This window comes from Delphinapterus leucas, chromosome 13, assembly GCF_059928025.1.
Source record: "Delphinapterus leucas isolate spDelLeu-1000000601 "Yukka" chromosome 13, BTC_Dleu_Yukka2, whole genome shotgun sequence".
NCBI lineage: Eukaryota > Metazoa > Chordata > Mammalia > Artiodactyla > Monodontidae > Delphinapterus > Delphinapterus leucas.
The window spans coordinates 86,250,098-86,259,013 of record NC_143141.1 but is presented as its reverse complement, the minus strand read 5'-3'; the positions used below and the strand labels follow the sequence as shown (position 1 = coordinate 86,259,013).

The window sequence follows — 8,916 nt, the reverse complement described above, 5'->3', positions numbered from 1 at the left end:
TTATCCCCTGCTTGGGCTTGGGTAGGATCCAGGTGCAAATACTGCCATATAGGAAGAGTATTCGAAGCTTTATTTAGGTCTTCTTTGATTTTTTTCATCAGCATTTTGTAATTTTCTGCATACAGATCCTGTACATATTTTAAGTGTATAACCCAAGTATCTCATTTTCTTTGGAGTAAATCATAAATTGTAGAAAGGCTAAGAATTTTTAAAAATCAAGTTATTAATAACAACAAAGTGCACAGATCTTAAATGTGCAGTTCAATGAGTTTTAGCAGTTGTATACAGTTGCTACATTTAGCAATTGTATACACCGTCACCACGAATACAACATAGAGGACATTTCTGTCACCACAAAAAATTTCCAACATTCCTTGCACCTCTTTCCCATCAGTTACTGATCCCATATTCTCATACTTACCCCACAATGGCTTCTCATTTTTTCCCTAGGGCTAAAGTTTAATACATGGAATTTTATATCATCTTAGGTTATAGACTGTCCCACATAATGGTGACTGTCTGATATCTGCAACCACTTATATTGGAAGAATGAGATATTGATGCCAATTAAGATATTTATGGCCTTGTTCAGAAAATATTTCTTAACGAAGTTTTAAAAACATTTTCTTATAAGATTATAATTAAAGTGATAAAAAATTTTTCCATTTCAAACCTTGAGTTTGAAAGTTCACTATTCTGATAGAAAATTTTATTTTGGCTGTTTCAACTATATGTGTAAAGATAGATGGATAGAAATAAAACTAGTAAGAAATGTGGATGATTCTTGCGTGTCTCTGCATTTTCCAAATTTTTTTGCTGCAAGCATACACTGCTCTTAGAATAATGCAATAACATCCATGTAAAATGTATTTTTTTAATAATCATGTTGAACCCCTTTATATTTACTTTGGTTAAAGTGTCAGAGAAATGTTTTTATTTCAGAGGCCCCAAGGTCTTCAATTGTGGCACTTGTCCTGTTTCTTCTCACACAAATGTTAATTGGCTCCTTGGTGCTTTTATATTGACTGTGACACATTCTGGGAAAAGATAAAAGATACCATTATAGATAAGAGAAAGTATTAACCAGGTTTGTTTTACTTACAGGAATAGGCAAAGTTCTGTTTCTCAAAGTTTTAATCTACATTCTTTCCAGCTCATAATACATAGGGATGCTATAATTTCTTTTTCCCTCTTTTTTGAAGAAAAATGAGTAGATATTTAAAAAACAATGTGAGTTTAGTGAAATGGTCATGACACACGTGCTGGGCTGGATTTACCTGGCTGTGAATACTCAAAACCCTGAGGCCTCACAGCTGCTAATCAATCGCGCTTCATGCAAGGTAGGTGTTGAGTTTATATTTCATTTATATGCATTCCATATTTGTTGATACTATAAAATTCATGCTAAAACGCTTTATTGATAACTATACCACGAGATAAATCAGCTTAACTGCTTTAATAACTTTATTCTTATTATTACGACTATAATTAATCTTTGACAATAAAACATTTCTTGATTAAACAATTTAAATAAACATAATTGGTTAAGCTTAGTTACAGTCTATTAACCTTTTTTGGGGGGGTGCTATAATAAAAGCTTATAGCAGCGTTGTTCACTAGAACTTTCTGTGTGACAGAAATGATCTCTGTGCTGCCTAATGTGCAAGATACCAGCCACATGTGACCACTGAGCCCTTGAGATGTGGCTGGTGTGACTCAAGAATTGATTCCATTTTATTTGATTTTAAACTAATTACAATTTAGATTTACATAGCCCCATGTGGCCAGTGGCTACTGTTTGGGTGGTGAAGGTTTTATTTTTTTATTGGCTGCGTTGGGTCTTCGCTGCTGTGTGCGGGCTTTCTCTAGTTGCGGCGAGCGGGGGCTACTCTTTGTCGTGGTGCGTGGGCTTCTCATTGTGGTGGCTTCTCTTGTTGCGGAGCACGGGCTCTAGGCACGCGGGCCTCAGTAGTTGTGGCGCACGGGCTTAGTTGCTCCGCGGTATGTGGGATCTTTCCAGCCCAGGGCTGGAACCCCTGTCCCCTGCACTGGCAGGAGGATTCTTAACCACTGCACCACCAGGGAAGGCCCTGGATGGTGAAGTTTTAAAGAGTAAGGTTCAAACCAAGATAAAAGTCAGCCCCTACTGCATACAGCTGTTTGTCCTGTATGAACTGGGAAATTCTCTCTATCACTGAAATTCACACCTTTGTGAGAAACAAGAGCTCTGCTGAGACCAAAGAACCAAAATGACGACTGTTTTCATCTTAATGTGATTTATGGACACATCAGACCAACCAAGAACAGATTCCTTTCCTGATATAAAAGGAAGAGATCAGGGTTTCCCTTGTGGTGCAGTGGTTGAGAGTCTGCCTGCCGATGCAGGGGACACGGGCTCGTGCCCCGGTCCGGGAAGATCCCACATGCCGCGGAGCAGCTGGGCCCATGAGCCATGGCCGCTGAGCCTGCGAGTCCCGAGCCTGTGCTCCGCAACGGGAGGGACCACAACAGTGAGAGGCCCGCGTACCGCAAAAAAAAAAAAAAAAAAAAAAAAGGAAGAGATCAAGTCAGTATAATTCATACTGCTTTAACTCCCATGTATTTGTAAGTTATTATTAGCTTAACATGGCCTGAACATGATCACTAGGATGAGTGTTCATGCATTCCGGTGTCAGGTGTTCATTTCCTTGTAAATAATTATTTTAAAAACATGATGTCTTCTCCTTACATTACTGAGAAAGGGATGTTTTCCTCTTGAGAATTACCCAGAGCCCAAAGTTGCACCATCTCTTCTTCTTCTTTTTTTAATAGATTTATTTATTTATTTATGGTTGCATTGGGTCTTCGTTGCTGTGCGGGGCTTTCTCTAGCTGTGGCAAGTTGGGGCTACTCTTCCTTGCGGTGCGCAGGCTTCTCACTGCGGTGGCTTCTCTTGCTGCGGAGCACAGGCTCCAGGCACGTGGGCTCAGTAGTTGTGGCACGTGGGCTCTAGAGCACAGGCTCAGTAGTTGTGGTGCACGGGCTCAGTTGCTCCGCAGCCTGTGAGATATTCCCGGACCAGGGCTTGAACCTGTGTCCCCTGCACTGGCAGGTGGATTCTTACCTACTGCGCTACCAGGGAAGTCCTGCACCATCTCTTCTTAATGGGACGTTTCCTTTCATCATTTTCTTCATGAAATTTGACCACTCCATCCCACGTTTTCAGTCTTATTCTCCATTCTATGCATGGAAACAGCTTTGTGGAAAGGCTGGCTTTGCATCGTTATCAAGAGGACAGTGTTATAAGCCCCAAGCAGCCTTGTGGCCCTTGGATATGAAACCCTACCCCACCATGCCCTCCGGCCCTGTTGCTTTACGTCCGGGCTGGCAGACCCGGCTTCACCCAGGACCCCACGATCCTGCCAGCTCCGTAACTCCACCATCTCTCATGAGTCACTGGCAGTGAGATGAAGAATGACATTCTCAGGTCCTTACTCGTCCTTCCACTCATGGGCTCCCCATTCAGACCTAAGGACATCGGCGATCAGCTCACCTTCTTGACAACAGGTCTAGGTCTACTCTGAATAGTTCTCCTTCCCCAAAGGAGCACGTTTTTCGGTGGAGATTTCTGAAGACAGTCCACTGATTACTTTGCATCCAGCCAGGTCCTCCCAGACCTTGTGGACCAAGACATCTGAAACAGTGCCACTGCCTCCATGGCTTTCCCTGCTCCGGAGAATGGCTGGCCAGGAGGGCTGCGTGCACACACTTCAAACGGGACTGAGAAAGCCCTGGGCATGGTCAGAAGCCTCCACACTGTGGAGCTGCTGCCTCTCCATGGCAGGACTGCAAGGACAGCCACGGGAGGCTCAGCGCACAAACACGTGCCCTCAGGGACAGAACAGTCACAGCCGACTGTATTAATTAACCACAACTGGCTCCAAGCTCTCCACCTCTTGGGCTTCCCAGAGCTGATACACAGGTAAGGACAGCTAGGACCTTTGGACACTTAGTCCTGAAGACAACAGCACTGTGGCAACCTTAGGAAATTAACAGCACAAGTGTTATAATTTCTCACTTTCTTAATGGAAGATAAAATCTGTGACTCCCCATCTATTTCTCTGGGAGTCGGAACTCATTTGGCTGCAGCTGGACCTTTCGTTGCAACAACGATCTGATCATGGAAGGCTGGAATGTTCTGGATTCCCTGATCCATCACTCTGCTAGCACACGGGTCAGAAAAGCGTCCGTTAGAAGCAGCACTGTGCCCGCTACCGTGTCAGAAGCCCCTCTGATGGATGGAAGAAAATTTGAAGTATAAATATGTTTAGTTACAGCCTCAAAGCAGAATTCGGATCAGCCTCATTTCTGTTAGATTTTTTAAATTTATCAAATACTTACATAGTATTTACTGTGTGCCAGCCCTGTACATTAGAAATACTTCAAAAGTAAGTACTTAGAAACATGAACTCATTTAATCCTCATATAACAACCCTAAGCATTTGATTGCTTTTTTGGATACGTAGTAGATATATCTCCTTTTCATCTCCCCAGTCCGGTTCCCATCGGATACTAGGACCAAACCAGGAACCCAAACTAAACAGACATCTGTGTTCCAATGCAATTCCAAGCCACTTTTGGAAATTTAATCAAAGTTATTAAAAGCAAAACACCCTAGTCTATAACTTCAATATAACCTACACATTTTCTAAAATGGCTGAAGCAGAAAATAAAAATAATCTTGTTTCAATCTAAACGTCCATCAACAGATGAATGGATAAAGATGTGGTACGTGTATACAATGTAATACTACTCCGTCATAAAAAAGAATGAAATAATACCATTTGCAGCCACATGGATGGACCTAGAGATTATCATACTAAGACAGACAGACAGAGAAAGACAAATACCACATGATATCACATATATGGAATCTAAACTATGACACAGATGAACTTATCTATGAAACAGAAACAGACTCACAAGACACAGAGAACAGACTTGTGGTTGCCAGGGGTAGGGAGGGATTAGGAGTTTGGAATAAGTAGTTGCAAATCATTATGTAGAGAACGGAACTATATCCTACTATACAGCCCAGGGGACTGTATTCAGTGTCCTGTGATAAGCCTCACGGAAAAGAATATGGAAAAGAGTGTACATACATGTATAACCGAATCGCTTTGCTGTACAGCAGAAATTAACACAATGTTGTAAATCAACTGTACTTCAATAAAATAACTTTAAAAAAATATCTTTTCCTTGCCAGTAGTCACTTCTCTCCTCAAGCCCCCTCCACCACAAGAGGGAGAAACCTGATATTTACTGAACACTTATTTTAAGCTGGATACCATGTTTCCCTCTCTCAGACTGACCGCTTAATGGGTAATCACCCTGAGCTCAGAGAGGTTAAGTACAGGACTTACAGGCTTATGCTACTACGTGGAAGATCCAGGATTCAAGCCCCCTTCGTCCCCCTCTTTGAAGGTGGGGACCCTGCCTGTTTGTCTTTGCATATCCAGCGCTGACACAATGTACAATGTACATTTGTGGAATGAATGAAGGAACACATTCCAATCTTCCTGACTCTAGGTGGTTTTCCCTAGGATTACTGTGCAGTCGTCTTTCTAAAATACAAATCCGACCTTACCACTGACTGGTAAAGAGTGGCAACCCTTTATCCTACAGGAACTGGAGAGCCCTGAAAGCTCTATCACAATGTTTTTCAAACTGTGGCTTGTGACTGATGAAGTCTTTAAAAAGTGAAATGGAATCCATGGAAGAGTGTATTGCAAGGGAGTGAGGAAAGTATTGTTTGGGAAACATCTGTGTGTGTGCTGGACATTTAAAACGTCATCCTCGCTGCCCTTTGACCTCTCTCTGCCTTTGCACATATTGTTTCTTCATCTGGAATGTTCTTCCCTTGCTCTGCCTGGGGACCCCTAACTATCCTTCAAGTCCCAGTTTAAATGCATCAGCCACTCGATTCTCAGCCATTTAATTCTCATCCCTTCCTCTGTTTCCTGGGTGGTAGTTACTTGTTTGCTGGTCTCTCCTATTGCTGGGGGGAAAGGCAAGGACCATGTCATGTTTTGAGTTTCTTTTTTATTTTTTTTTAATTAAAAAAAATTTTTTGGCTGCACTGTGCAGCATGCGGGTTCTTAATTCCCCGACCAGAGATCGAACCCACACACCGTGCAGTGGAAGCTCAGAGTCTTAACCACTGGACTGCCAGGAAAGTCCCCTTTGTTTTTATCTTTCGAACGCCTATAACAGAGCTTGTCTCAGAAAGGACTCTGCTATGTTCACTCTTTTATAGACCTTTGCTTGCAGTTAATCCTTATTGAACATCAATTTCTTAATATGCCTTATAATTTCCCATTACTGTCATATTCGGCTTTTTACAAAAATTTATTATTTATTTGTTTCGGCTGTGCTAGGTCTTCGTCGTGGCATGTGGGCTCTTTGTTGCAGTGCACGGGCTTCTCTAGTTTCGGCGTACGGGCTCTCTGGTTGTGGTGCGAGGGATCTAGAGCATGCGGGCTCAGTAGTTGTGGCGTGTGGGCTTAGTTGTGGTATGTGTGATCTTAGTTTCCTGACTAGGGATCAAACCCAGGTCCCCTGCATTGGCAGTGCAGAATCTTAACCGCTGGACCACCAGGGAAATCCCATATTCAGCTTTTAACAGCAATATAATTCCTCTATAACTAAAGCTTAAAAATAATGAAAAGTTTGAAAACAACTCACATCCGTTGTGATTCTTAGATTTGTCTTGAATGAGGTACCACGTAACACGTTGGTGATGTTATCTGCTCTTTTTTTCCCCTACTCCCAACATTGATGCGACCCCATTTAAATTAAGAATGCCATCGGGGCAGATTTCAGAAGATCCATACATTTCTTAGCGTAAAGAAACCGTGATCAAAAAGAGGCTGATTGACTCTGGAGGAATAAAGCAGAACACAAAGATTAGTAAAACTTACACTTCGGAATTCAAATAGAATCTCTCTTTATAAATAAGTTGATTATGGGAAACGAAAGACACTTAAAGGAAACAAGCCTCATAGAACTCTGGTTAAACCTGAAAATAATTTTCCCCCATCAATTTCACATATGTTCTTTATTTTTCCATTACAACAGCTGCCTTTGGGGCAGCTAGAATAAATTCTAGAAGAAATGTGCGAAGGAGCTCGGTTACCAATCTGATGTAGGGTGGGTGATTTACTTTTCTTTCTGCCTACACAGCAACCTATGCTTCAGGACTGAAATGCTGCAAAAATGCTGGGCAGCGCTTTCCAGCCCAACCGCATAACCACTCCATTCGTGAGTGGAGAGATTCTGTGTTGGAACATGCTCAGCTTACAGACCTGTGGGCTGCGTTCCTGGGCCCACATTTCAGAGCAGTGTAAACAGTTGAAGTGGCCACCTTTGTAGATACCACTCCCAGGTTTTAAAAAGACTAAGGTTTTACCTCCTCTCACCAGAGTTTCAGGCTATACATAGAGAACCAGGTACCTGCTTTTCCCACAGCTCGTGCACTGGCAAAAGGCCAGAGAGGATGTAAGGTAACCTTGAGAATAAGAGCCTTGAATTACTGCAGCAAATCCTCGTCTCCACTACAGTAAAGAAGAGTGGAGGTGAAGGAGGAAGGGAGATGACAGCTCCCAATGAGGTTGGTTTGCATTTATGCAGTTCAAACTGTATTACAACACGTACCATCAGAAGGCAAATCTCCAAGAAACAACCCGCATCACAGCCATCCACTTGGACTGAGGGTCATCTTGGACCCAGGAATCAATTTAGAATCACAGACGATAGAACTACAGTTACCCCTTGAACAATGCGGGACTTAGGGGCGCCCACCTGGCACAGCTGAAAATCCACATTTAATTTTACAGTCCGTCCTCCTATTCGCAGTTCCTCTGTACCCGCGGGTTCCGCATCTGTGGGTTCCACCAACCTGGGATCGTGTGATCCTAAAGTAGTTTTTGAAAAAAAAAGTCCACATATAACTGGACTTGTGCAGGTCGAACCCGTGTTATTCGTGTCAACTGTATAATGGAATTTTACAATTAGCCTACAGGTGGGAAAACAGGGTGATTTCTCTAAAGTCATACTTAGCGAAGGGCAGAGTTGGGCTGCCTACACCATGCGGCCGTTATGGGTAGGAAGGACGTGCTGGGTGTTTCCTTTCTCTCAGATCCATCCCACCCTTCTATGCTCTGTTCTGTCACGCTGGGACTGGGCCCTGCAAACCCCGTGGCCTATCCTCCCCTGCTGGCCAGTTGGGTGCTGATAAGCAGGCAGTGGTGGGAGAATGGAATGCAGGAAGAGGACAGAAGTGACTTTCTTCCTTTTTCTAGCTCCTGTCAGTGTCCCAGCAGCAACAGAGGACCGCGCGGCTCCACTTTCCAGATCCCTTTGGTAGCCCTAGCACCGGCCATGGTGTCCCCTCAGGAGTGCCAGCACTAGTGGCTGTAACCCCCTTAGTGGTGTGCATGCCTGTGTCCCACCCCGATCAGAGGTTTGAGTACTTACTAACCATTAGGTGGGTGTCTCCTTCCCCACCACAGCACTGGTGTGGCATCTCCTCCAGAGATGTGAGGACCTCTCCTCTGGGCTCCCGGGTTACGGGAATGCTACTTTATCCTAGGGGTGGTAGCTGCTTCCTGAATTATTAATATCTGTTACCTCAAGGCCCTTTTTTGCTACTTCAGCCTTCTTGTATTAACTCACCTCTGATGTGATACCCACCATGGTTTTCTTACTGGACCCTGCCTGATACTGTACTTGGTATTAAGAGTGTTTGTCACACCGTCTTTGGAACACGTACGTCTTACTGAAACATCTAAGGCATTTACTACTTCCTGCTCAACAGATCCAAAGTCATGGGCCAATGCGATGTTCTGAGGGGAGTGAAGACACTCAAGATCTCTGCAG

General features: G+C 43.5%; 1 non-coding gene across 1 annotated transcript; it reads right to left on the bottom strand.

Moving 5' to 3' along the window:
• Nucleotides 1-6,567: 6,567 nt before the first annotated feature.
• On the bottom strand, nucleotides 6,568-6,640 carry TRNAG-GCC (transfer RNA glycine (anticodon GCC)). The gene has a single exon. It is a non-coding gene; the product is annotated as a tRNA-Gly (tRNA).
• Between the last annotated feature and the right edge of the window lie 2,276 nt (nucleotides 6,641-8,916).